This window comes from Dasypus novemcinctus, chromosome 28, assembly GCF_030445035.2.
Source record: "Dasypus novemcinctus isolate mDasNov1 chromosome 28, mDasNov1.1.hap2, whole genome shotgun sequence".
In the NCBI taxonomy this organism is placed as follows: domain Eukaryota; kingdom Metazoa; phylum Chordata; class Mammalia; order Cingulata; family Dasypodidae; genus Dasypus; species Dasypus novemcinctus.
Window position 1 is genome coordinate 7,155,479 of NC_080700.1, and position 27,648 is coordinate 7,183,126.

Sequence of the window (27,648 nt, forward strand, 5' to 3'; positions counted from 1 at the left end):
AAATGTGAAGCATTCTCTGCAGCATCTATCATATAAAGAAAATGAAATCAAAAAGAAGAAAAAGAGAGAAATAAAAAAGAGAAGAGAAAAAGGGTGGCAAAATTAAGGGGGGAGGGACAAGCAAGAAAAATAAAAAGAGAAAAAAACTAAATCAATGAAAAAGGACTTTGATGGCTCAAATGGGAGAAAAGACCAGGAGACAATGGAACATTAGCAACCATGACCAAAAAAAAAAAAGAATAGAACCAACTTTTCAAGGTAGGAATCCTCTTTGCAGTTAAACAAAATGTTTAGGGATCTGACCTTCCCCCTTTCTCCCTTCCTCACTTATCTCTCTCCCAGGGCAGCAGGAAAGCTGCCTGAAAAGTCCAGCAAGTGATTCAAGTAGGTCCTTGTTGAACCAACTCAACACAGAAGACTATGACTCTTTATTTCCAGCATGAGAGCACCTACACCTCACCAGAAACCCCAAATATGCTATTCAAAGCTTGGATAGCATGTCCTATAGCTCCTCCCCCTTAGGTGTGCTAGGGAAGGTCTAATTGATTTTCTGACTCCACTTTCTCCCAGACCAAGTTTCCTATCACAGAATGTTTAAGTAAATTGGGCTTTCTCAGCAGTTTTGCCTCTCCTTTCTTCCCAGAGTCTCCCCAAGTCATCTGGTATACTCCTCCAAGTTCAAGGAGAAAAAAAAAACACAAAATATGGAGGGCTAGGTTAATCAAGGACCTCAGATGGACTTCAGTGCACAGTGTATTCAGGAATGGGAAGTCCGTGATATTGCAGACTCAAGGTGTGTGAGTCTCTGGAGCATGGGTTACCAGGCTTTAGGCGATACAGACCTGGGATCAATGTATCCTGTTAACACAGGGTTTGGGAACACTGCAACACAACAAAGTTTTCAGGGATTGCTGCAGCCAGGCCACCAGCCCTAGGGGAAGTGGTCTTGTCCACATCCTCTGACCTCCATGTCAGAAACCCAAAATTCCACCTCTCACAAGGACCTCTTCTGTCACTTTCTCACCAAATCGACATCCAGACACATCCTCCCCTGCAAGCCCCTGATACAGCCCTCTCAAGGTTTGGGAATACCTCAACACAACAAAGTTTTCAGGGATCGCCATGGCTGGGCCAACAGCCCTAGGGGGAAGTGTCCCAAAATTCTACCTCTTGCGAGATTCTCTTCTGCCACTGTCTCACCAAATCGACATCCAGACACCTCCTGCCCTGCAAGCAACCAAAACAGCCTGGTCCAGTAGGACTCCAACCCTACTCAGCCACTTCTTTGCAGGAGAGATTATGAGGTGCACTCACTCAGATGCCATCTTTCCCCACCTCCTCTGGTAATTTTTAAATTGCAGGTTTTCCTTATAAAAATGGATGTTTCCTTTACTGTTGTGGATTTAAAAAACAATTATGCATAAAATTAAATCAATTTCTCATTAAAAGTTTAGCTTCACAAAACAACTTAGGGTTATAGACTTAATTGTATTAAGCATTTCATGGTTTTGACATGGCTTTCTCTGGCCATATGATTGGTTATCTATCAATAAGCAAGAAAAACTTTCTCTTCATTCTGATCATCATTTCTTTTTTCCTTGATTTTGTCCAATTGTCTAATTCAATTTAAATTGCCTCCTTACAAATTTAAATATTTCAATGGATTTTATATATTCAAGGTAAATTTCAAATTGTTAACCTTCCAGTACCAAAGCAATGTTATTAACCCTGATGTTTGAATCCTTCTTTAAGCAGTCCACTGAAATGATAAAACTACATAACCATGAAACTTCTTTTTCATCCCCTTCATGAGTGTTTCTCAAACATTAACTTGCTTGATGATGAACTTCAGCAGAATTGAAGCAAATATTTTTATAGGAGCTCCAATTCTATATTCATTCAAAGCAAATTAAATGATGGTCTTTCTAACATGTGCCCTAGGTCTCAGTCACACATTTTTTATTTCCACACACACACAAAAGATGTGGGCCATAATTTAAAGGAATTTTTACTGATTACTGGGGGTGGATGTTTAGCCATCTCCACCAAACACCAGTATTTTCCCTCATCGACCTGGTCAGGGACAGGAGAGATGAATTTTCACTAAAGTGTCATTTAGTGGCTTGAATCCATAGTTTATAAATGTGGTCATTGCGCTTCTAACTTGCTAAACTTCCCCTCTAAAAACCAATTTGAAATCATAAGAATCAGAAAACTTAGCCAGTATGAATTTTATTAGTCGTTCTGAGGACATAAGCAACTAAAGGTGGAAACAAAGAATTAAGTCTATGACTGTGGTTGCAGATCCCTTAGGTCTTGTTTACCGCTTTATTATATAAAGTGGATTTGATTTTAAAATGGAGTTCTCCAAATTATAACTGACAGGCATTTCCTTATACAAAAGTAGCTATCTGGCTAAGGAAATAATTCATTTTTTTTTTTTTTGCTAGAATAACTGCATAGACTGCTTTGGCATATTTCAGAAAACCAGTTCTATGTATTAATACTTGTTAATGTCAAGATTTTACAACATATGAAATTTAAGGAAGGAAATTATATCCTCCTAAACACATTTTTTTGGACTAGGCCTCCTTCTACATGAAAAATACCAGCTGGAGATCTCATTAGAAAAAGTTCAACAAAGCTCTGATTTGAATATTTCTCCTGGCTGTGTTCCAACTGTAGGAAAGTTGAACCACAGCAGAGCTGCTAACCTTTTCCCCTCTAGCTACACATAGCGGTGAACAGGTGCAGATTGATGGTTATCATTGATGATTTCACAGCATGGGTAACTTGTTGGAAAGCAGCGTCTGATATATTACAATGAATTTTTTAGGTTGAAACATACTTGCATATCTGGGATAAAAACCACTTGAGCATGACATACAATTCTTTAAACGTTTGTTTGGCTTGATTGGCAAGTGTTTTGCTGAGGATTTTTGCTTTTATATTATTAGAGAAATAGGTCCATAATTTTCTTTTTTGTAACATCTTTATCTGGCATTTGGGTGATATTGGTTTCAAAGAAAGAGTTTGGGACAATTCACTAGTGAAGCCATCTCATCCTAGGCAATTCATTTCTGAGAAAATAATTAATTAATGATTTTTTTATTTTTAAAGGATGGTTAGATTAAATAAATTTTAACAAAAAAAATAGAATATTTGCCTATGCTCCACAAACTTCCCTTTCCACACTTTCCCACATTAACTTCTTTTTTTAGTATGCTACATTTGTTGCAACTGATGAAAAAACATTTAAGTATTTCTATTAGCCTTGGGCTATAGTTTAAATTATATTTAAGCTGGGTTCCACACACTTTTGTAGTTTATGAAAAATATGTAATGGCTTGTATCCATCATTGCAATATGTTCTGCTAAGGAAGAGGGAGAAACTCTCAATGCTATAGAGGCAATTTTATGAAATCAAATGAGATTCTGGTTATTTCAAATGATTATAACATTTGAGAAATCACAAAAAGTAATCAATTAAAGACATAGGAAAGGATGAAAGTATATACAACCACTCACAAATCAGGGGAAAACTCAACATCTCATCTCTCACATGGCTGCAGAACCTCTTTGCAGCTAATCAGTGTCCTGATTGGAAAAATGGCCCAAGGCAGAATGCCCCCTAATAGGTAAGTCACTGACTGGCAGTTTGGAGACCATCCTTTTTAAAAGAGTCTAAGTCTCAGAAATCCAATGAGTCTTGCAACTCTTGAGGAATGACCTCATCAAAAGTAACCAAATCCATCCAGCAGGAGGATGGTAGCCAGCCCTCCACAGGAGATGTGGTTTCTTGAAGGGTTTTTGTTCTATTCTATTCATGGTACACTGAATAGGAACATGAAGGTTTTCAACTTTTACTTTTACAGGGGATACATTCAATTGCCAAAACTGGTAACTTGTTCCTTTGAATCCTTCATTTTATTTATTTATTTATTTATTTATTTATTTATTTATTTATTTATTTATTTATTTATTGTTACTAGGTGAGAGGGTTGCCTGCATAGCAGCATTACAACATTCCAAAGGACAATGGACAAGTTAAATCATTCACAGTTTTAGGCTAAAACAACAGACTCTATTTATTACAAAGCTTATGAATTCACAATTCTTAATAATTTTTTTGTAGTACATCACGATGTCATGCAGAACAATTCCAATATCCTGAAAATGCCCCCATATTACACATCTTCTTCCTTCTCCCTCCCATCAGAACCTCTGGTGTCTATTGCCTTTATATCAATGATAAAAGTTATTCCATTGCTGAAATAATAATAAGCTAATAATAGAATAATAAGTCTACTTTAGCCCATTGTTCATTCCCTAATTTTGAGAATTTTGGGACAATGATGCCCATTCTGTTTCCCAGTGAGAGGGAGCTTAGATTCAATGGGACAGCTGGATGGAGCTATTTTTCTTGCAGTTGCAGACACTTTCTGTTCCTCAGGCTGTTTGTTTTCAATCATCATCTTTTGTTAGTTGTCCTAGGCTAGTCCAATCAAGTGGAAAGTAGTGGCTGCAAATGAATAGATCAAAGATTTAAGTCTCTAAGATATATTTAACAAGTATAATGCTAATTATACTTTCAAATAAATGAGACAGAAAAACCATTAGTATGAGTAGGGAAACTATAAATGAGTCTAACTCTGTTACACTGGGGAGCATAAATTTCAAAGTTTAGCCTACAGACAGGATGCCAAATTCCTGAGCTTGTCTGCACTGCTTATAGTGTCAGTATGTCTCTAGAGTCCTCAGAAGCCCTGTTGTTTGAAGCAGTGTTTACTGTGGCAGTCAATGAGATCCTGCAGAGATGTATATAAGTTTAGCTTCTGAAGTGACATCCCAACTCACTTTCAAATCTTTTAACCATAAAAATATATTTTTCTTTAATATTTCCCCCTTTTGGTCAAGGTCTTTTTTTTAGATGCATTGCTAGTTGTTGCTTGGTAATAATCCCTCCATGCCAGGAAGGCTCATTCCTGGGAGTCATATCCCGATCTGGGGGGAAGGTAATGAGTTTATATGGCGAGTTTGGCTTAGAGAGAGGCCACATTTGAGCAACGAGGAAATTTTCATGAGATAATTATTCTTAGGAAATATATAATGTAAGTCTAAGTTTCAATTTCATAAGGGAACATTCATAAGTACAAACATCATTTTCAAGGGCCTTGCGTGAGGGTCTGTTTCCTTCACATTGCCTTTGTACTCAGAGGATACTTGCAGCTCTATTAGGGAATGTAGCGTGATTTGCCAGGATGGAAAGTCAATATTCTCTTTTACTGCATGGAATTCCATCCAAAATGCCAATGCCCCATGAATATTTGAACATATTCATGTGCCTTAGATGCATGTTACAGGGGCAACCATCCCCACACTTCTCCCATTACCCAACATGCCACCACACTTAGGAAATTTTCATGACTCTTTCAATCTCTTTACTTGTGATTGGTTTGTCGAGTCTTTTATTTTTTCTAACATCAGTGTAGGGTGGTCATGTGTTTCTAGGGTCAGTATTAATGTTCATTTCTCATTTCTGGTTTTATTTACTTGCATCTTCTATATGTTTTTGTCAGTCTAGCTAAGGGTTTGTCAATTTTGTTGATCTTCTTGAAGTACCAACTTTTTTTATTCTATAATTTTCTTTTGTTCTCAATTTTATTTTTTCTACTCTAATCCTCATGATTTCTTTCCTCTTGTTTGCTTTGAGAATAGTTTACTGTTCTTTTTCTAGTTCCAAGAGGTGTGCTGTTGGTCTTCAACTGGTCTTATATATTTCCCAAGAGTAATTTTTACCTCTTCTTTTATGCATGCATTGAGGGCTATAAATTTCACTGACAGCACTGTTTGCTGTGTTTAACTATGCAGTGTTCACTTTTTCATTCATCTTGAGATTTTTACTTTTTCTTGCAATTTCTTTTTTAACCCACTGTTTTTTCAAGAGTGCATTGTGCTGAGACCAGCTCAGCAATAGGTCTTCACAAAGGGAAGATGACACAGAACTGAAGAAATAAAGTGACATAAAGACATAAGAGAGGAAATAAAGATGGGACCAGGGGACTTACAGCTTCTGAAATTGAGAGCCTCAACCCAAGATTCCACATCATATTTATTTAGAAACTAACAATCAGCTGTTTGCTATCAAAACTATAACATCATCTACAATAACAGGAAGCAGGGGGTGGGGCAAGATGGTGGCTGAGTGAGCATACCTGACAATCTCTCCTGCAAAGAAGTGACTGGGCAGTGTTGGAGGTTCTTTGGGACCAGGCTGTTTCGGGATTTTTGCAGAGCAGGAGGTGTCTTCACATCGATTTGGTGGGAAGGTAACAGAGAAAATTCATCTATAAGATATAATTGAGACTCTATTACATGGAGGTGGGAGCTGCGCACGGGACACTCCCTCCTGGGGTGGGTGGAGCCATGGCACTGGTGTTGCTGTGGCGATCTCTGGAGGCTCTGCGGTACTGGGGAATTCATAAGCCCTGAGTGGGCTATTGGGGGGTTAACAGGACAGGAGGCCTTTGCAGACCAATTTGGGGAGACAAACAGGAGTTTTATTGTGAAGTGGGGAATTTTTTATTGTGGACACAAATAATAGTGCTTCCGCCTAGAGCCCCGCCCCCCCCCAAGCCCAGCTGCCGATCTGCAGCAGACTTAAATTGCTAGCAATAAAGAGATGTCATCAGGAGGCTGTTACAGGGTCTGGCAGGGTGGGAGACATCTGGAAGCCGATTAGGGGAATATTTTGTGAAGTGTGGGAATTTTGGTTTAGGACTCTGTTATCAGCCTTTCTGGCTGGAGCCCCACCCCCAGGCCTGGCTACTGATCTGCGTCATTAAATTGGCTGCAGTATAGAGGCGCCCCCAGGTGGCCATTCTGGGGGCTTACAGAGTTGGAGGTGTCCTGAAGCCGAATTGGTGATACATCCACAATAGACCCCAGTGAGTGAATAGACCCCAGTGAGTGAGCAGGGTTCAGACACATAAGATAGAGTTTGCAGATGTGACCTCACCCATAGGGATGGCACCCAGCTGTGGGGATCCCTGAAGGCTGTGTTGCACTGTGGTGCTCCCAGGCTCCCTGTTAACCAGATTTGAAGTTGCCAGGTCTGAGTCCCCTAAACTCTGGTGGCCCACACCCCAGAGACTCACACCTCTTGAGTCTTCAATATATCAGACTTTCCATCCCTGAATCCATCATGTCCTGAGGTCCATCTGAGGTCCTTGAAGGTCCTAGCCCTCAACGTTTGCATTTTTTTCTTTTTTCTTTTGTTTTGTTTTTATTTTCATTTTTTTTTATTTTTTATTTTTTTAATGTCCTGATTGCTAACATTGCATTATCTCCTAGTCTTTTCTCCCAGCGTATCCCCCAGTCTTTTTATTGTTTTGTTTTTTTGTTTTGTTTTTTTTGTTTTCTTCTTTGACAACTTAGATAAATTCTTTAGGAAATTTAGTAGGGGCATACACAACAGAAATATATGAGATCATCTTTTTCCTTTTGCTGTGTTATATTTTGTTTGAAAAAAAGACCTCAATTTTGGTAATCACTTCAAAACAGCACTAAACTATTTGAACTGTGCAAAAAAATTTTCACAAGCATTTCATTTGGCTTAGAATATACAACATTCTCAGTGAATTCTTCAGTATTGTTGCTGTTGCCATTAGAGAGTTAGGAGAGGTTTCTAGCCAAATCTAATATTTATACACCTAAGGTAATAAACTCTTGGATTCTTTCCTGTTTAGTCTTATTTATATTCCCCCAATGTACCTCTCACTGACCTTAGCCTTAACCACTCTCCTTACTGCCTTCATTCTCAGTGAGACATCCTGTTATCAACATGTCTTTAGAACAGTCCATTTTCCCTATAGTTCTCCACCAATCTGTTTTCTTTACACTTATTTTATCCCCTCCCTCTTATCTTGGAGAAAAAGTGGATCCATCCTACTTAAAGTTGTAGTGCACTACTATCCATTGGAAAAGCATGTTGATGCTATTTAGTAAAGCCCATTTAATTGTCATAGTCTTAAGTGGTGGTAGCATATGCAGGATCCCATTATGAAGCTATATCAAGTAGAATGATGATTTTGCCAGTATTTCAGATTTTACTATACTACAGTATAGTAAAATTCTCAATGAATCTGCAGCAGTTATCTGAAATATATTTTTTAAGCTAAATTTATTTTTCTTGTTTGTGATATAAACTTTGTATATGAGGATTTGTTTTCTCATTTTTTCTCTGGCTTCTGCAGTTAGAATGCCAACATCCATTTCATCATATCTAAATTCAGAAAAATATTGGTGTTGGTTATTTATAACTTTGTAGGCCCTACTAAAGAAATACTGAAAAATTTTATTCAACTATTAATCATTAGATATAATCATAAAACAACTAAAATGTAATGTAGTGAGTGACAAGAAAGAGCTTTAAAAAATAAGGAGAATTTAGCTCTTCAGGGTCAATATTTGTAGCAAGATCAGGCAAAGTTTTTAAACTCATAAAAGCATTTTCCTATAAAATACCTTCATTTGGGCATCATTCCAATTCTCCCACCATATACTTCATACATTCTGAAAGGGTATGTGATTCCTTCTACCTTCCATTAAATTGCCCTCATAAACTGACTGAATTTACATCATGAAGTTAGAAGAATAGCAAACAGAAAACCAAAATAATGTTTGTAAATGACTGTGTTATTCAAGTGAAATTTGCTCGTGCTCTAAGAACTCTCCTTGAGATTTTGTAACAAATGTATGTTTTTTCTTTCTTAGGATTGTCTCAACTTTGCTGCCAATTCCCTAGAACAGTGGTTCTTAAATGTGGTACCATGAGCAATAGCATCAGCATCACTTGTGGAGTTTTTAGAAATGAAATTTCTCCATTCCCAACCCAGAGAGAAAGAGAAATTCTTGAGTGATGCTTAGTCCCAAGTATTTTACTTATGTCTCTCGGAAAATCTGAGACATTTTGAATTTGGAAAACACTGCCTTAAAATATCTAGTTTTCCATCAAATCATTCATAGAGTTTTTTCTGCTTTAACAGCAAATTTTTGAATTTTATCTTTAAAATCAGTGTTCCCCCAAATTATTTTGTTTTTCTTCTCTTCTATGTCTGAACTCTTTTTGAAGAATTCAGCAAATCAAAACAAATTATCAGCAATTATATGCCCAATACAAAATTTTATTTAATGTCTCAGTCCTTTCCCCCCAATATATGTCCTACATTGGCATGTTAGTTATTCAAAGAAAATAATATTTTATTTACATTCTTTAAAATATTGTTTAAAATTATAAAAACCATGTAACATGACTGCAAAAGATTAGAATAGGCAATAAGTGCTTCAGGCGTACTGAGGGCATCAGTGTAGTTTGATAGAAATATGTGGCAAAGGAAATGCTTATTCTTTGAAAACTGGGTATTATTTTAATGGTAAAAATGGAAAGGAATGATATTTCAACAAGGATACCACTGGCAACTAAGTAGAACCTCAGTAGTCTGAGCGCTGTAAAGGTAGAACACTTTAACAAATGTTTGTGACAGTGGTCATCCTAAGTGGGATAGGAGAATTGAGGCATCTCAGTGATGTGCTCAGAGTTTTAACTTTCACATGTCTACCTTGAGAGCAAGGCAGCTTTTGTACGCTCAGGGGTATAACATAAGCTAGCCTCCATTTCCTCAAAATTAATTGGTTTTTTTAAAAGAAAGATATCTTTGTGGCAGATAAAAGAGTCGTGACTCATAGATATTATTCTAAAAATGGAGCAATGAATTTTTAAAAGATGGCATGGAATAAGTGGTCACAATGGGAAATAAAAGGAAAGAAGTAGTACAAAATAACTTAAACAAGATAAAGAGAATGCCTGGAAAGTGTTACTGTGTTGTTAAATAATGAAAAATTAATAACATTTGGAATAAAATTCTGGATGCATAAGTATGGTATAATTTTCCCTATCTCTGTTTCCAAACAGGTGGTGAAGTAGAATGTACTGGACTGTGCCAACTTCCCACCAAATTTCCTTTATGACTGTGACTCATCTTATCCAGACTTGTATGCTCCTGGACTGCAGCATTACAACACACCCTGATGGTAATTAGGCTTTTCCACATGTTCCTCAAGGTCTGAAGAAAATGTTCTTAACTCAGAGTGGATGGATATATTTTACTTCTCTTCTATGCAAACCTATCATCCCCACTTTAAAATGATAAAATTAACACTTATAGAAGTGAAGACATCTGACTAGGATCGCAAAGGAGAGTAGGTCACAAAATGTGTTCAGAACAAAGAATGTTTGATCTTATCCAGATTCATTCAGCTGCAGTACATGATCTTACCTACAATCTTGTTCCACACTAAGAATTATGGATGATTGGCTAAGATTCCTTCCTATTTTAACGTGATCCTCCTTGACTTAAGTAAATACCCTGGGAATAGAATCAATTTAACTGCCACATTTTTCCTCAGAAGGAAAGGGTCATTGAAGAAATAAACTCATTTATTTCCAGAGTTACAAGAAATTTCAAACAGCTCAGAATATCCTAGATTTGTAGTTCACCATGAGGCTAAGTAAAATTTTTTGTTTGTGTCTTTTCTTCTGGTTTTCCTTTTTATTTTTTTATTTTTTTAATTATTTATTTATTTTTAAAAATTACATTCAAAAAATATGAGGTCCCATTTAACCCCACCACACCCACCCCCCACTCCCCCCACAGCAACACTTGCTCCCATCATCGTGACACATCCATTGCACCTGGTAAGAACATCTCTGAGCATCACTGCACCCCATAGTCAATGATCCACATCATAGCCCACACTCTCCCACGTTCCATCCAGTGGGCCCTGGGGGGATCTACAATGTCCCGTAATTGTCCGTGAAGCACCACCCAGGACAACTCGACGTCCCGAAACCGGCTCCACATCTCATCTCTTCCTCCCATTCCCCAAACCCAGCAGCCACCATGGCTACCCTTCCCACACCCATTCCACATTTTCTCTGTGGACATTGGATTAGTTGTGTCCATTGAACATCTATGTCAAGTCGGGTCTTAGATTATGGATACTGGATGCACTTCTCCTGCTTTCAGTTGTAGACACTCTAGGCTCCATGGTGTGGTGGTTGACCTTCTTCAACTCCATGTTAGCTGAGTGGGGTAAGTCCAATAAATCAAAGTGTAGGAGCTGAAGTCTGTTGAGGCTCTTGGCCTGGGTGTCATATTATCAGTCCAGAGATTCAAATCCCCTAAATATATCTTAAACCCCAGCACCTATTACAATTCCAATAAAGTAGCATGGAAGTCTTGTGAAAAGAGATCCCCTCTGAGTCCTTTTTAATTTTTTAAAAAGATACTTCAATTATATAAATGTTTCAAAGAATATATAGATAATAGGCTACATAAATTTTTAAAAATGAGATATCTGAAATTTCATACAAAGAAAAAAAAATACAACAAATTTGGTAATGACATGTCACCTCTTTTTAAAAAAAAATCCAAAAAATTTATAATGGCAATGAAAATGGAATTCAGAGAACACAGTAATTAATTAAATGGATTTTAGGATAGTAATTTTTAAATTTCAGCTTTATCCTATAACAATGGATGTTTACTTAACTGCTGTGGATTTACAAAACAACTATCCCTAAAGTTAATTCAGTTCCTCACCACAATTTTAGTTACAAAAAACAATTAGGAGTTATAGATTCAATTGTTATCACAATTCGTGGTTTGGCCATGGCTTTTTCTGGCCCTATGATTGGTCATTTATTAAGCAAACAGGACACATTCCCTCTTCTTTCTGCTCATTGTTTCTTTACTTAGTTTTGTCCAGTTTCCTAATTCAATTTAAGTTGCTTCTTTACTAATTTAAATCTTTTCATGGATTGTACATCTTCAAGGTAAATTTCAAATTAACCTTCCAGAACCAAAGTAATGATATAACCTTGATGTTTGACCCCTTTTTCTCTAAGCAGTCCACTGGAATGATAAAAATGTTTAATCATACAACTTTTGTTTCATTCCCTTCATGAGTTCTTCACAAACATTATCTTGCTTGATGATGAACTTCAGCAGAAAATGAAGGAAATGTGAAATTATAGGAGTTCCATTTCAACATTTACTCAACAGCATTTAAATGATGCTCTTTCTAACATGTTGTGCACCAAGTATCAGTAATAGGTTTTTAATTTCCACACACTAAAAAATCATGTGGAACCCAAGTTAGAAGTATGATTATTGTTTAGTGAGGGTGAACATTTAGGCATCTCCACCAAACAACAGTGTTTTCCTTCATCCAACTAGTCTGGGACAGAAGTAGTTAATTGTCACTAAAGTGTCACTTAGTGCCTTGAATCCATGGTTTATAAATGTGGTTATTGTGCTTCTAACTTGCTAAACTTCCCCACTAAGAACCAATTTGGACTCATAAGAATCAGAAATCTTAACCAGTATGAATTTTATTAGTAGCTCTGAGGACACAAGTGACTCAAGGTGGAAACAAAAAATTAAGCCTATGACTATGGTTGCAATTCCCGTAGGCATTGCTTACCACTTTAGTATATAAAATTCCTCTGATTATAAAAAGGAGTTCTCCAAAACATAACTGACAGGCATTACCTTGTACAAAAGCAGTTATTTGGCTAAGGAAATGACCCATATGGGACAGAAAATACCTCATTTTCTACTAGAAAAATTTCACAGTATGCTTTGACATATTTCAGAAAATCAGTTCTATGAACTTGTTAATTTTAAGCTTTTACAACAAAGAAAACTTAAGAAAGCAAATTATCTCCTCCTAAACACATTTCATAGACCAAATCTCCTTCACATGAAAAATACCAGCAGGACATCTCATTAGAAAAAGTACAACAAAGGTCTGATTTAACTATTTCTCCTATCTGTGTTCTCAAGGTAGAAAGATGAACCACAGCTTAGTTGCTAGTTTTTTTCTATCTAACCACATAGCAGTACACATATATAGATTGTTGGGTGTGATAGTTGATTTCACAACATTGATAGCTTGTTGGAAGGGAGCATCTGAGAGAAGATAATCCAACTGTCCTCAGATTGGCAAGACAATATTGGTGAAGAAAATGTTTTGTATCTTCATGCATGAGCTGTTATATTCTGTGCTGTTGTGACCTGAAGTTAATGAGTCTGATATGAAAATTGAGATATAATTTTAACCACACAATTGCCAAAAACATTGGTAATATAGAAACACAAAATAGCAGAATAGCTACTGCAAAACACAAGTAAGTAAATTGAAGGATTACTTAATTCATTATACCAGTAATCTGTGAAGAAAACAAAGTAAAAATTTGAGGAAAATGGAATACAGAGGCTCTGAAAGGAGACAGGCTTACTGCTGCCTTGCAAAATCTTATAAGATTATCTGTTTGCCTATCATGTTGGTAGCAACAGTGCAGGGATATTAGTCATCTGTACACCAGTGTCTAAAAGTCTAAAAATGTAACTTCTTTCTCCACTTACCCATTAAATTCTATCTGTACTATAGAACATTGCCCACCCCCTTCACAACAGAGGGACCTCAGAAGAGTGGTAAATTGTTCAGGTAAAATTCTGCAGTCCCATTGACCCATCCAGGAGGGGCAGAGGAACAGCAGCAGTGCCATTCACTCTGGCCAACATGGTGCAGACACTTTTGCTTTGGGATCAGGAACAAATGGAGTTTAATGTCAAAAAGATTATTTTTCCATCCAAGGTTCCCTGGATGGACCAGTACTGGAACATCTAGGTTTGGGCAGAGCTTAGGCATCATTGACAGAGAGATGTGGCACCCTCAAATTGAGTCCAGGCCTCAGGGTAACCCCTTCTCCTCTGGGCACTGAATTTGAGTTACTTATATACATAGGGTTAGGGTATCATCCCCTAACTCCACTACAAGAAAGTTTCCATCATTTGAAATAGGAACTCTACAATTTAAGCCTTACTTTATACTCAATCACGATTTCATCACCACGTAAACCATATTCTATATTCTGACACTATGAGATGCTTGTTCTAATTACTTCATATCAGGAAAAATCACACAGTATGTATCCTCCTGTGCTTCTTGTGTCTGTATTTCACCCAACTTGGTATCTTCAAGTTTTATCCATTTATTGAATGCTTCATTACTTTATTCATTATTTATCTGAATAATATTCATTTGAATGCATATACCAAATCTTGTATACACTTTCTTCAGCAGATAGACACGTTTCTTTCCTCTTTTGGCAATTGTGGATAATGCTGCTTTGAACAAGAGCTTGGAAGTATTTATTCAAGAACCTGCTTTCAATTCTTTGGGGTATATCCCCAGAAGTGGGATTGCTTGCTAATATGGTAATTCTAAATTTTGTGAGGAACTACCAAACTGTCTTCCACTCCCATCATTTTCCAGAGTGGGTTGAAAAAAATCACCATCAAGGAATTGGTTTATAGACAGAAAATACATGAATGAATTAAACAACGATAACAACAGAAACAGAACTTGTCTTTTGATAGAGTGTGAATTAAGAATTCAAAAGGAAGGTCAAAGAGATATATCTCAGGTGATGAAAATGTGCTCTATCTTGTTAAGGGTGGGGCTATAGTAGTGCTTATGATTGTCAAAATATTTGAATACTATATACTATATTTAACTGTTTGTAAGTTATGTTTAAAACCAAAGAAACACCAAAATAATTGCAGGTAAGTAAGTGCATCAACAATCGTTTATGGTTGAACCGTGCTGATGTTTGCAATTTACTTGAAAAGCAAATATTTTAAGATATAAAATAAAGATAATTGGATGAATTAAAAGATGTGTGGATGAATATACATATATATATATATATACACATACATATATATATTTATAATAATACAATGCAATTAGTCAGCCAAGGGTTGCTGATGTAAAGTACCAGAAATCTGTCAGTTTTATAAAGGGTATTTATTTGGGGTAGAAGCTTACAGTCACAAGGCCATAAAGGCATGTTACTTCCCCACCAAAGTCTGTTGCCATATGTTGAAGCAAGATGTCTGCTGGGGTCTGTAAATGTTCAGCCTTCCTCTTCCTCTTCAGTCTCTAAGTCTCAGCTTCCTTTAGTTTCAGCCATAGGCTGGCATAAGGCTGGTCTTTCTTTCCAGGGCTCATTTCTTTCCATGCTCAGCTGCACTGCTTTCTCCAAAAGGCCAAATGTAAGCTATCAGGTGAATGACTTTACTTTCTCCTTGATGCTCCAGCATCAAAACTCAGCTATCTCCTCTGCCTTGTCATTTTCTCTGTGTATTTTCGAACACCAAGGGAAGGGACTCAATGTCCTTTTGATGCGGTAGAATCAAAGATCATACCTTAATTTAATCCATTAAAAGTGAAAACTCTAAATTTAATACCATCAAATGATATCACACCCAAAGGAGCAGACAAGTTTACAAATATAATCGATATTTCTTTTTGAAATTCATCAATAATATCAAACTGCCACAGCAATATTGGTAAAAACAATAATATGTATGTATTACATAAATAAAATACATACTTTTTACATATTTAGTACATATTTGAATTTTCAGGAAATTTAGAAATATGTAAAGCACAATGACTGAACACTTCAAAGGAATATAGTGTTCCAAGGGAAGATGTCATCAGAATATCTAGATAGGGCTCTAATTTCTCACATAAACAGTGAAGGATGGAAGAGCAAAAGCTATCCAAGGGAATGGCTTTCAGGATCTGCAGATCAAGAGATTTCTGCTTCATTCATGATGGAGAAGACACAGAGAAAAAAAGAAGTCAAATTAAAACCATGAGTTACTTACCACTGCACCTGGGAATGGCATATGTCCTCCACCCTCAAGCTAAATAGCCTCACTAAAATCCCTGGCTCACTGCAACCAACTTAGATGGGAAATATGTCCTCCTCCCTTGAAGGAGGAGAGCTCTGGAGGAAGACAGAGAGTGGCTTATCTTCAGGGAGTTTGGCCAGTTTAGCCCAATTTGATTCTCAGCTGGAACCATCCATAGGGGAGCTGAGGGGTAAAAAGGTGTGGGACAGACACTCAGCCAACTCAGAGAAAGAGAGAAATATAAAGGGGAGGGGAGAAAGGGACAGCAGAATAGAGGGGGGAAATACAGTATAATATAAAGACCCCAGTCAGTGCTGAAGCAATCCCACAGAGAAAGGAGGTGGTGATTGTATCAGGCAGGCTGCCATGCACACCTGCCCTGGGAGATGGAGGAACTATGACAGTGAGAGGATAGGCTAACAGGTGCCAAATAGTGCTAGAGAGATAGCCAGAAAACTTTTAGAAGTCCAACTCACCTAAAGGTTTAGAGGGAGAGGAGAGGCAGAGAAACTTTCAAAACCTACCTAACCTTTGGACTGGAGAGGGTGTAGATCAGTGAATAAATGTCTGCCTCATATTTACTATATCCCTAGTTCAATACCCAGCACTGCTTAAGATAAGAGTCCCAGGGGAGACCTAGGGATATCAAGTATCCATCTGGTATGTGTGAAAAGGAATTTATAGATTGACATTAGTTATTTAGTTACATTCTTATTTGTTTAGTTTAGGTAGTTTGATCTGTTATTTTACATTTTTATTATATTTTAATTTTACGTTTTTAAATTTTTTATTCTTTATTTAATTCTCTAAAATTGGGTACCCTTCCTGTTGAGTTTGAATGTAGGGTGATTGATGAGCAATGGCACTCTAAGATTGCTCTTAGTGGCCTAAGAAGGAAGTGTTTTTCTCCTGGATTTATTATTAATATGATTATTTATTTTCTTTGTTTCATTTTTTATCTTTCTTCCTTTTTCCTTAGTTTTTATATTTATTTTCTTTCATTCTTTTTTCCCTCTTCCATTGTTTTTCTTTTTTTCCCCCACCTTCTCTTACTTGGTCTTCCTAATTTATTTTACTTCTCTTCTTTCAGCTCTTTTATTTTTCTACCTTTCCTTCTCATATCTATTTTCCTGTTTTTTTTTCAGTATATCATTTATGTTTATACCTTTATTTTTTTTGATTTTCACTCTTTTTATTTATTTTTCCTCGATCTTTTATGGTTCCTTTTCTATTACTATTATTATTATTATTACTATTCTCTTTTATCTTTCCTTTTCTATGTTTTTAAATTTTTTTCAGGGAGACACAGACAATTACAAGGTTATAGAATATCTGGAACAAAGTCTGAAAAAGGAAACTTTAAAAAAACAAAGCAAAATTAAACCATGGAGTAGTAAAAGAAGATAACCATTTGAATAAACTCATGAAGACAATCAGATGCCTAGACACAACCAAATAATAACAAGCTGTGCTAAGAAATAGGAAGACATGACCCAGTCTAAAGAACAAACTGAAAAATAGGAGATGGAGACTATGGACCAACTAATCAAGGATGTCCAAACAAATATCACGAAACAACTCAATAACAATGAATAATAATGGATTAAACTCTCCAATAAAAAGACACAGATTGGCAGAATAGATGAAGAATTATGATACATCTATAGGCTTTGGACAAGAAACTCACCTTAAACCCAGAGATGAAGTTTGCAAGTGAATGGTTGCTTTACATACAAACAATAAGCAAAATCAGGTAGGAGTAGTCAGATTATTATAAAAGAAAATAGACTTTAAGTGGAAAATTAAAAAGAACGCTATATATTAATAAAAGGTGTTATATATAAAAAAAGTGAGAACAATCAAACATTTATTCACCTAACCAAGGTGCCCCAAAATATATGAGGCAAATATTGGAATAACTAAGTGAAAAAATAGATGCCTCTAAAATCAAAGTAAGGTACTTTAATACACGAATATCACCATTAAACAGAATATCTTGACAGAAAAACAGTAAAGAAACAGAGACCTTGAAAAATTTGTAAGGTCAAGACTTAATAGACATATAAAGAACATCATGCTATACGTAAATACAGCAGAATATACATTCTTCATGAGAACACGTGGATAATTTTCCATGATAGACTACATGGTAGGCACAGAACAACTTACAATTAATTCAGAAACATTGAAATTATATGAAGTAATTTCTGTGACCACAATGGATGAATGTGGAAATTAAAATGTGGTAGGGAAAGACAATAGGCACAAAAAGAAAGAGATGGAAGTCAAATAACATACTCTCAGAAAATCAGTGGATCAAAGAGGTAATTGCAAACAAAAGAAGTAATTAACTTTAAACAAATGAAAATGAGAACACAACATATCAAAACCTATGTACACAGCCAAAGAATACCTAAGAGGACAGTCTTTAACCCTAACTGCCTATTTAAAAAATAAAGACCTGAAATAGAACTAACTGCACACTTAGAGGAGCCAAAATTAAATAACAAGCTAAACCCAAAGCAAGCAAAGTAAGGAAGGAAACATTTGAGTGGACCTAAATAAAATTTAGAATTAAAAAAAATTTACATAAAATTTTGACAAAACTGAAAGCTGTTTCTTTGAGAAGAATACTAAAATTGACAAAACCTTAGCTATATTAACAAGCAAGAGAGAAAATGGAAATATATAAAAAGAGATGTATCATCACTGATTCTGCAGAAATAAATGTATAAGAGGATACTTTGAAAACCAGAATGCCAAAGAGATGGATAACTTCTATGAAATGGAAAAAATCCTAGAAACACAAAAGCAGACAACATTGATGAAAGAAGAAATTGATGAACTCAGCAGGAAAAATTGCAAGTAAAGAAATTGAATAAGGCAACTAAGACCTGAAAACTAAGAAAAGCCAAGGACCAAATGGCTTCATTGGTGAATTATACCAATCCTTCCAGAAATAACTAACATCAATCCTTCTTAGACTCTTCCAAAAAATAAAAGTGGAGGGAATATTGCCTAACTCATTCTGTGATGATGACATAACACTAATACCAAAGGCACATATAAATGGCAAAAGAAAAGAATACTAAAGATGAGTGTTTCAAATGAATCTGTATGCTAAAATTCCCAACAAAATACTTGCTAATCATAACCAATAACACAACAAATAAATTACACACTATGATCAAGTTGCTTTCATCCTTGGTTTGCAAGGAAAGCTCAATGTAAGAAAATCAATGTAATGAAACAAACTAAAACATCAAAAGAAAAAATAAATGGGAGATCATCTCTATTGATGCAGAAAAAGCATTTGACAAAATACAGCATTCTTCTTTTAGTTAAAATCACAAAGGAAGAGAAGGATACTTCCTTAAAATGATTTAGCATACATATATATATATATATATATAATTTATTGTGCAGTGCAAAAGTTTCACTCTAGGATCTGGAACAAAACAAGGATGCCCACTATCACCACTCTTACTTTCTATTGTGTTAGAAGTACTTGCTCAAGGACTTAGGCAAGAAAAGCAAATCAAAGGAATACAAATAGGAAAAAGCAAAAATTTTACTATTTGCAGATGACAAGATCCTATACATAAAAAAACTCAAAAATATTCTATAGCAAAGAATCTAGAGCTAATAAATGAATTCAGTAAATTGGCAGGGTAAAAAATCAATATGTGAAAAAAGTAGTAACTTTGCTGAACACCAATAATGAGCAATCTGAGGAGGAAATCAAGAAAATAAATTCTATTTACAATAACAACTAAAATAATCAAATATCTATGAATAAAAACTAAAGATGAAAAATCTTGTAAATAGAAACAACATAGTTCATGGAAATCTAAGTAGACCTAAATAAATGGAGAAAAGGACTCCCTGTTCATGAATTGGAAAACTAAACATCAGTAAGATGACTGTCCTACCCAAACTCATTTACAGATTTAATGTCATCCCAATAAAAAGAAAAGCAGCATTTTTTTTTGTTGAATAGTAAAGCTTATAATGAAATTTATTTGGAAAGGCATGTAGGCCAGAATGGCCAAAAACATATTGAAAAAGAAAAATGAAATTGGAGGACTCATGCTACATGGCTTTCAATCATACTCCAAAGCAACAGTGGTCAAAATTGCAGGTGGATTTTCAGGAAATTGGAGAATACACGGACCTATCTAAAGGAGTTCATTTGGCTATATATAGAATGGGGAAGTGCTCTGAGTCATCTATGAGGGTACTTGAAAGATAAAGAAGCCAAAGACAATCTGTCTTGTATTGTTCCCCTTCTATCTTTTAAATTATTACTATTATTATTCTTTTTCCCTTCTTATCTCTATCCTTTTCTAAGATTCTTTTTTTGTTCAAGAGAGTATAGACAACAGCAAGGAAATAGAATAAGAGGAATGAAGTATCAATGTGAAACTTTACCTCACACAAAAACAACAAATTAAAACCACAGATTAGTAAGAGAAGCTATTCAGCTGAATAAACCCATCAAGACAAAGAGATGCATTGACACCAACAAAAAAATCACAATCCATACTAAGAAACTGGAAGTAATGTCAGTTTAATGAAGAAACCAAAATGCAGGAGGTGATGCAGTACATGGAAAAACTAATTAGAGATGTCCGAACAAATATCATGAAACAAATTAATGAAGTGAAGAAAGTGATTAAGGATGTTAAGAAGACACTGGGAGAACATAACATACTAAGAAATTTTAAATAAACATAAAAAGATAATGGATATGATGGTTATGAATGGCACAAAGCAAGAAATAAAGAATACACTGGAAACATAACAGGTTTGAACAGACACTTGAAAGAATTAGCAATGTGGAAGACCTTACATCTGAAATTAGAGAGTACAACAGATAGATAAAAATAGAAAAAGTCCAGAAAGGACTTAGAGTCCTAAATCACAACATGAAACACATAAACATATGCATAATAGGCATCCCAGAAAGAGAAAGGAAGGGAAAGAGAATAGAAGTGTAGGAAGAAATAATGGCTGAAAATTTACCAACTCTATTGAGGCACATGGATGTAAAAGACCAGGAAGTGCAGCACACCCTAGACAGTATAATTCCTAATAGGCCTACCCCAAACATATATTTGCCAAATTGTCCAATGCTGAAGACAAAGAGAGAACACTGAAAGCAGCTGGAGTAAAGAGATACATCACATACAAGGTAAACATGAAAGATAAATGTCCTTATTTCTCATCTGAAACCACTAGATAAGAAGGCAGTGGTATAACATAGTTAAGGTGGTAAAAGAAAAGAAAAAAAAAACCTTCTAGCCAAGAATACTGAATCCAGCTAAGTTTGCATTCAAAAATGAGGGCAAGTTTAAAATTGTCACATCTAAACAGAAATTAAGAAAATTTGACAATAAGAAACCTTACCTATAATATATTCAAAGGGAGTTCTGCAGGTTGAAAAGACATGAGAAAGAGTTGGAGAGGAGAGTAAGAGTAACTATAAACATAAAAAGAAATAAAAACAAAATATAGCATTCATAAGACTAAAGATAGCATGAATAATATAAATAATTCCTTTATACTAATGACATTAAAGTTAATGGATAAAACACTCCAATCAAGAGACATAGATTGACAGATTGGGTAAGGAATTATGACCCATATATTTCCTGTCTCCAAAAAACTCACGTTAAACACAGAAATGCATGGAGGCTAAAAGAGAATTATTGGAAAACTATTTTACTTGCAAACAATAACCAATAAAAGGGTGGGAATTGGAATACTAATATCTGACAAAATGGACTTTAAGTGCAAAACTGTTATAAAAGACAAAGAAGGGCACTATATATTAGTAAAAGGGTTAATTTACCAAGAAGAAAGAGAAATCATGAACACTTATGCAACAAATCAGGGCAACTCAAAATGCAAGAGGCAAACACTTGAGAAACTAAGTGGGGAAATAAATGCCTCTACAATTATAGTAAAAGACTTTAGTACAACATTATCACTATTGGAAGATCTTTAAAGAGAATCAATAAAGAAAAAGACCTTGAAAAATACATTACAGTGTCTATACCTGCTAGACACATGCAGAACATTACACCCAAATACAGTGAGATATGTATTCTTATAGAGTGCCCCTGGATATTCTCTAGGATACACCACATGCTAGGCCACAGAACAAGACTTAATGAATTCAGAAAGATTGACAATGTAAAAAGCAATTTCTGTACAATAATAGAATGAAACTGCAAATCGATGAGGGGCAGTGAAGCAGATTAGGCACAAAGATATGGAAGTTAAACAACAAAAGCTTATAATCTATGGGTTAAGGAGGAAATAGCAAAATAAATCAGTAACAACCTTGAAACAAATGCAACTGAGAACACCACAAATCAAAACTTAGTGGATGCAGCAAAAACTATACTGAGAGGAAAATTCATTGTCATAAATGCCTATATTGAAAAAGAAAAAACAATCTAAAATCAAAGAACTAACTACACATCTGGAGAAAATAGAAAAAGGACAGCAAATTAACCCCAAAGGTATTAGAAAGAAGGAAAATAACAAAGATTAGAGCTGACCTAAATGAAATTGAAAATATGGAAGCACTAGAAACAAGAAGCAAAATGAAAAGATGGTTTATTGAGAAGATTGATGTAACTGACAAACCCTTAGCAGACTAACAAAGAAAAACAGACAGAAGAAAATAAATAAAATTGGAAAGAAGGAATAAGATGTCACCACTGACCCCATAGAAATAAAGACTGTCATAGGAAAATGCTTTGAGAAATTGTATGCCAACAAGATGGATAATTTAGAGGAAATGGATAAATTCCTGGAAACACACAAGCAGCCTTAATTGAAGAAAGCAGAAATTGATGAACTCAACAGACCAATCACAAGCAATGAAGACTACAAGTGTGGGAGAAGATGTGGAGGAATAGGAAACCTTATCCACTGCTATTTGGAATGCAGAATGATGCAATTGTGAAGGACAGTCTGGCAGTTTTTTGGAAGCCTTATGATTGCCATATGATACAGCAATCCCACTACTCGCCAGAAGAAATGAAAGAGGGATATGAATGATATATGTACACCAAAGTTCATAGAAGCATTATTCCCTAATGCCAAATGTTGGAAACAACCCAAATGTCCATCAACAGATGAATGGATAAGCAATCTCTGTCATACACATACAATATTACTCAATTGTAAGAAGTATTGCATCATTACCACATCGGGTAATATGAAATAAGCTTGAAAACCTTATGTTGAGTGAAGTGATCTAGGCACTGAAGGACAAATATTACATGACCCCACTGACATGATTTAAGTATATTCAGCAGAATTACAGTGCTAGTGTCTGGAAGATAGGTTTACAGGAAACAGAAAGGGAGTTGAAGTTTGTGAGTCAATGCCCATATGGACAAAATCTTGATTTTGGATTTTTCATTTTTGAATGGGTGTAGTGGTGTAATAGATGGGCATGACAGTGGTGCAGTGATGTTATTGGGATGGGTGGTGCTGGTTTGTGAGGGATTTAGTTTGGGAGACAGTGTTGGACTATCCATGGAACTGGGGGATGGTTGGGGGAAGAAGTAGATAGACTCAGGGAATTTGCATGAATATGGCTGAAGCTGCAATGTTGGGAATGTTATTTCAGCAAATATGCCAGGGAAGAGTTACTAGTTGAAGTTTTTTATTGTGGGGGCATGGAGTTCAGGATGCTCCAGGGAAGGCTTCTAGTGAGTGTGTAAGTGATCATACAGTGCACTGTATCAGTGGGCAGAGACACACAAAATGAATGGGAAAATGTTGGACACCCATCCTGGGGATTCCTGCTATGTACTCAGATAGAGGGGCAGAAGTCTTTTGAGAGCATAAGCAGTGCCTAATATGGGAGGACAAGCCAGTACGTCAAGCTCTCAATATTGCAAGTAACTATGAATCTTGTTTTTCAAGGAGTGATTGCCATGAATCTAGAGAGGAGGGGGAGTGAGGAATAGAATAGATGGAACATGGGGCTTTTGGGAGACATTGGAATTTTTCTACATGATCTTGCAATGATGGATAAAGAACATGCTAAATTTCATCAAAATTTATAAAAGCGTATATTCTAAAATGTATACCATAATGTAAATCATTGACAATGATTAGTAGTAATGCTTCAATTTTATACCATCCACATTTAAAATGTTATTGAAAGGGAAAATAAGGAGGATGTTGGATATATGGGAAACCCCTATATTCTGTATGTGACTTCTGTAACCTAAAGTTTCTTTGAAGATAAAATGAAAAAAATAATACATTGGGGGAATAGGTTGAAGAAAATGACAGTTCGCTTTCAAAACAATAGACCTTACTGTGAGGAAAATCATAATGTCAAAAATTTAAATTTTATTTTTATTTCTTTTTTTAAAAGATTTATTTATTTATTTATTTCTCTCCCCTTCCCTTCCCCCCACCAAGGTTGTCTGTTCTCTGTGTCTATTTGCTGCATCTTCTTTGTCTGCTTCTGTTGTTGTCAGCAGCATGGGAATCTGTGCTTCTTTTCGTTGTGTCATCATGTTGTGTCAGTTCTCCGCATGTGCGGCACCACTCCTGGGCAGGGTGCACTTTCTTTTGCATTGGGCGGCTCTCCTCACGGGGTGCACTCCTTGTGCGTGGGGCTCCCCAACGTGGGGTCACCCCTGTGTGGCAGTGCACTCCTTGCGTGCATCAGCACTGCGCATGGGCCAGCTCCACATGGGTCAAGGAGGCCCGGGGTTTGAACTGCAGACCTCCCATGTGGTAGATAGATGCCCTAACCACTGGGCCAAGTCTGCTGCCTATTTTTATTTCTTTTATCAAACTAAAGAATGATGTTTTTAAGGTGGGAAAGTGTGGGAGGGGTAGGGATTGGGGCATATGGTAATCCTGTACATTTTTTTATATAACATTTATGTAATTTAAGTATCTTTAATTTTTAAAAGTATTTAATAAACTGCATGGGATTGGCACAAATATAGAGGTAGTGACCAATGAAGCAAATTGAGATTCATGATATTGACCTTAGCATATACTGTAAACTGTTATTCAACAAGTCCACCAAGCACATGTATCTCAAACAAAATGGCCTCTTCAACAAAATAGTGCATAGAAAACTGCATATCCACTCCCCCCAAAATGATGGAGGATCACCATCTCCCACTCTATGAAAAATGAACTAAAGATGGATCAAAAATCTAAATATAAGAGACAAGACCATAAAACACTTAGAAGATAATGTAGGGAAGCGTGCATGAAATCTTATTTTAGGAAATGGTTGCATAGACTTTACACCCAAAATGTGAACAATTAATGTAATAAGAGACAAGTGGGACTGCCTCTAAATTAAAATTTTTTGATCTTCAAAGAAGTTAGTAAATAAAGTTATAAGGCTGTGTACATAGTGGGAGAACATATTTGGTAACCATTTATCTAATAATGGACTAATAAGAATATAAAAAGCAATCCTACATCTCAAAAATAAAAGGACAAACAATCCATTTATAAAATGAGCAAGAGCTTTAAATAGACATGTTTTCAAAGAAGAAATTCTTTGCAAGAGCCCTAGATCACAGTAATTCATCTATGCAATATGCAGTACTCCCACATATCCATTATAAAACCTTTTCCCTACCACAGTGATGTTTTAACTTATTCATATCATATTTACTGAAACTGATATACAGATGTTGAGACAACAGCTTTCTAACAACGTAATATTTGTGTTTACATTGTGGTTCATACTTTATACAGTTTTCTAAATTTTTTAGTTATCCTATGTTTTATATTATGGTTTACACTATTAGTCTGTCATCCCCTATATGTTTTTGGTGTAATATTACATGTTTATATCCATCCTTGTGTACTCTTGTGAAATACTTCTTTTGCCCTCACATTTACTTTTGTTCCATCTATTCGATATCTATTTACTCCTCCCTTGGGGCCCACAGTGACTGTCAATCTTCATTTCTTGAGGAGCCATGTTCAGAGATACTTGCAACAGGGTTGAGGGTTTCACTTGCTCAACTGCCCTAATGCCCTGGGAGCCACCATTTCTCTTGACAGATACAGTTCCCTCTATTTGATGGCATTAGTCCTCCCTAGGTTGTGGGTCTACCTTCACGCTCATTATATGGGTCTCTACCCAATGGTATAACCCACTCTGGCAAAATGAGCATTCAGATACTCCCTAGGAGTCTGTCCTGCATCAGATTATCCCCTTTGAGTATCTTAAGCAGGTAACTTTCCTAATTATATTTTGAAAAGGTTTTCTCAGCATTATACACTCAACCAACACCTGACAATCTCCTATGTTTGTGTGTTGCCCCACACTCCCCCCAATTTCTTGGGCAATATTACCCACTGCCCATCCCTAGCCCCCCTCAAACGCCCAAAGCCCCACCCAAAGGTAACCCTATGCCCCCATTTTATCTCTTCCTTGTACACATACTTACCTCCAGCTTATCATAGATTTCACCCATGTAGATGTCAGCTTACATTCTTCCTCTACCCCCCAATTTCCTGTAAGCCTATCTTCCAGTCTCTAGCTCTCTGAGGCAGCTTACTTATTTCATACATTGAGGTCATGTAGTATTTGTCCTTCAATGCCTGGGTTGCTTCACTCAACATAAGGTTCTTGAGAGTCATCCATGTTATCACGTGTATTTGTAGTGTATTTGTTCTTAAAGCCGAGTAGTATTCCATTGTATGTATATACAACATTTTATTGATCCACTCATCTGCTGATGGACATTTGGGTCAATTCCAACTTTTGGCGACAGTGAACAATGCTGCTATGAACATTGGTGTGCATATATGGGTTTGTGTCTCTGCCTTCAGTTCTGCTGGGTATATACCCAGCGGTGGAACTGTTGGGTCATACGGCAAATCTATGGTTAGTTTTTTGAGAAACCACCAAACTCTCCTCCAGAATGGTTGGATCCTTCTGCATTCCCACCAGCAGTGGATGAGTGTTCCCCTTTCTTCACATCCTCTCCAGCATTTGTATTCTTCTGTTTTTTCATAGCTGCCAATCTTCTGGGAGTAAGATGGTATCTCATTGTAGTTTTGATTTGCATTTCTCTGATAGCTAAAGATTTGGAGCACTTTTTCATGTGCTTTTTAGCCATTTGTATTTCTTCTTTGGAGAAGTGTCTGCTTAAATCTTTTTCCCATTTTTTTAAATGGGTTGCTTATCTATTTGTTTTCAAGATATAGGAGTTCTTCATATATGCAAGCTGTAAGTCTCTTATTGGATATATGGTTGTCAAATATTTTCTCCCATTGTGTAGGTTCCCTTTTTACTTTCTTGACAAAATTCTTTGAGGTGCAGAAGGCTTTAATTTTGAGGAAGTCCCATTTATCTATTTGTTCTTTTGCTGCTCGTGCTTTTGGTGTGATGTTCATGAAGCCATTTCCCATTATAAGGTCTTGTAGATGTTTCCCTACACTGCTTTCCAAGGTCTTTATGGTCTTGGCTCTTATATTTAGATCTTTGATCCATCTTGAGTTGATCTTTGTATAAGGTATGAGATGGGAATCCTCTTTCATTCTTCTACATATGGATATCCAGTTCTCCAGGCACCATTTGTTGAATAGGCTATTCTCTCCCAGTTGAGAGGGTTTGGTGGCTTTATTGAATACTATATGGCTATATATATGAGGTTCTATATCAGAAGTTTCAATTCAGTTCCGTTGATCTGTGTGTCTCTCCTTATGCCAATATCATGCTGTTTTCACTACTGTAGCTTTGTAGTATATTTTGAAGTCAGGTAGTGTGATTCCTCCAATTTCGTTTTTC